The 3,181-nt window shown below is 38.2% G+C and overlaps 1 pseudogene; it reads left to right on the top strand.

Annotated features, from left to right (window-relative positions):
- Positions 1-419: 419 nt before the first annotated feature.
- On the top strand, positions 420-2,241 carry LOC141817656 (UPF0481 protein At3g47200-like; annotated as a pseudogene).
- The last annotated feature ends 940 nt before the right edge of the window (positions 2,242-3,181 follow it).

The raw sequence follows: 3,181 nt of genomic DNA, 5'->3' as shown, positions 1-3,181 counted from the left end.
TAAACCTTGTTAATGTATTCGTACCCTAATACCCTCAGATCTAAATTTGATATAACATAGATTGACAATAGTAAATTTTTGAAATTTACAAAGCTTATGCAAAGATTTGGAGACCAATACATGTGCATATTGTAGAAGGAAAAAGAGGAGGGTATGAAGAGGATGTGTTATATATTTTTGAAATTATGAAAATTAAATGCATGAAAGGATATATTGAAACCTACTTGTGCGGTTGAAAATCCAAAGCGCTTCACTCACCTTCTCTTTAATTAATTCTTTTTCAACTTCAGATCACAAATTCTTTGATGTAAATAATGCACATGCTTTGATCTCAACCGTCTTCGCCTATATAGGACCTTGCTTTGTATTAGAAAGTAGCAATCCATAAGCAAACTTGAGATTGTTCGGAGAAAAGTATGGGCAGCAGCTGGAAGATATATAGAGCTACTTTAGCCTGGCGAAAAGCTTTATAAGGTTGGTTTTAATTTTTATCAGTCACCTGATCCATTTTCCTTCCTTAATTTCCTTTGTGCTATTTCCTTCCTCTGTGGGAAATCCTTTGTGCTATTTTATTTCCTTTCCTTTCCTTGTGCTATTTCCTTCCTCTGTTAGATCGCTGCATTTATAGCTAACTACTTGAATCATTGTAATCCTCAAGGGCAGATCCTTTGGAATCACGATGAATAACACACAAGATGAGGGGATTGAGACATCAGTGGACATGAACTGGATAGCCTCATTGGAGAAGAAGGTGTCAGACACAAAATTTAGGGACAGAGGCAGAGAGCCAACAATATTCAGAGTCCCGGATATCTTGAAAAAGGTCGACTACGAAGCCTATGAGCCATTGATCGTCTCGCTCGGCCCCTACCACCGCGACAAACCTCATCTCCAGGACATGAATCAGCTCAAATGGAAGTGCCTCAAGTTTGTCCTTGAGCAGACCCTGGCATGGTCTTGGAGGACTATGTGGATCTGATCAAGGAGCTGGAAACACGAGCACGCGATGCCTATTCGGAGGAAGTGGAGATGGACAGCAACAGTTTTGTGGAAATGATGTTGCTGGACGGATGCTTTCTTATGCTTACAATAATGCGGAAGAACAACTGGATGGCGAGTGCCAGGCCGACTAGAAATGTAGTAGCAGGAGATATCTTCATGCTCGAAAATCAGCTTCCTTTCTTTCTTCTTGAAACTTTGTACGAATTTGCATTTCCTCTTGGCTCTTCCTTTCGAGCTTAACGCTCAAGTTCATCCCCATGCATTTCTCAAGAAAACTTGGAACTTCCTTCCGACATATGAGACTTATCACCACATAATTCATCTTTTTCTTTCTTGCATCGATCCGACAACAAACCATGGCATTGGCAATGGCAATCAGTCCTCCACATTTGGCTTCCTCTGCAACTCTATCTCTAAGCTAGTTAAAACAGTATTCGTATCGTTGCCATCAAAGCTGTGCTCGTCTTTGTCATCGCTGGTGAAAAAGATACGCACTGGTCGAGTTGCTAACCCCGAGGAGGAACTCCATGACTCACCGTGGATTCCCAGTGCTACAGTAGGCAATGAAGCTGGAATTCACTTCGTAAGAAAAAAGAGAGAGAAGAGTTTCCTGGACATTACATTTCATAACGGCAAGTTGGAGATTCCCCAACTTCGAATAGTGGACTACACCAACTCGCTCTTGAGAAATCTTATCGCGTACGAGCAATGTTCAACGGATTCCAAGTTCTATGTTACATCCTATATGGTGTTTATGGATTCCCTCATCAATACAGCAGCAGATGTCGAATTGCTTCAACAACATGAAATCATTTTTAACGACTTAGGGGACAGCCAAGAAATTGCTACTCTATTTAACAAACTTGGTGCAAATGTCATCCATAACCCAGCTGATTTCTACCTTGAGGGCGTCTTCACTGCCATTAAGAAGCACCGCGACACTAGATGCAACAAATGGCGCGCAAAGTTGAATCGCGATTACTTTAGTAATCCTTGGGCAGTTATCTCATTATTTGGTGCTCTTGCCCTATTTATTCTTACTCTGATACAAACCACGTATGCTGGTCTGAGCTATCATCCGTAGCCCCCCACTAGCTACTAGCTAGCTTCCTCACTTAAAAGTAGATTGTGAACGAGGGAATGCTTGTTTGTTTGTTGTTTAGAAACTAATTTTGGTTGCTTTTGAAGGATGTATCATATGCTTGTGTACGAATAAATGTGATGTGTACGTTCTTTTCATGTATTCTATATATATATCCATCCTACCAAACGAAGGAGCTTGTTGAGAAGGTTAGGGGGGAGCTTGAAATGATGTTGTGTCTCACCAAAGCCAAGCTAAGCTAGGAAAAAGCTGCATTAAGTACCAAATCTTCCCACTCCATGCCCCATATAGAATTGATAGGCCTTACATCAATCTCTCACTTGGTTATGTGACATTTTTTCAAGAGTTCCTTGATAATAAACTCCATCTCCCAAGTCCCAAACTATTGTGACCTGGCTCCAACCAATTCACTCAATACTAGCCTTATTTATTATTTTTCTAGCTAATTATTTAGATTTAGAATTACCATCTATTCCATTATAGATATATTTTGGTTGTGCTTTTAGCAAGAGTTGTTGCAACATTTTTGCTTGGGTTAGCCACAAGAGCTTTAAAATCTTCGTTTTCATTAAAAAAAATCCCACTAGTTAAATGTTTCAATGAGAATTAATATAATCTATCTTCAGGTTTTAATTTAATTTGAACACTTAGATTAGAAATTAGTTTGTTATGTTTTCAAAATTAAAATTTGTAATTATGATCTTTTGACCCACCCAAATGTACATTATTAATACTTTGGTCTTTTCAATAATTGACCAATGATTATCATATTAATAGGTAAGGTTTAAAATAAATATATAATAACTAACATTGTAAATCAAGAGTGTCACCCTAATATGTCACTTAATATCTAAGTGTCTTGATATCTCAAAGTCTTTTGACAAGAAAAAAGCATCTATCATGAATGTCCATTGAGGTGTTCATGGAAAACTATGTAAAACAAGTACTTCTCGATTTGTCATTTTCTCTTTGATATTTGTCAATCCATTAATAAGATCCTTGTACCTTAAATGCATCTTTGCCATCGTCTCTTCAACTTGCATCTTGAATGTATTTAATTCCCTTCATGTAGTTCCA

This window comes from Curcuma longa, unplaced genomic scaffold, assembly GCF_044706935.1.
Source record: "Curcuma longa cultivar G26 ecotype Majalengka, Jawa Barat unplaced genomic scaffold, ITB_CL_G26_1.1 contig_21465, whole genome shotgun sequence".
In the NCBI taxonomy this organism is placed as follows: domain Eukaryota; kingdom Viridiplantae; phylum Streptophyta; class Magnoliopsida; order Zingiberales; family Zingiberaceae; genus Curcuma; species Curcuma longa.
Note: the sequence above shows the minus strand (reverse complement) of the source record. Positions and strands in the feature narration are given on the sequence as shown.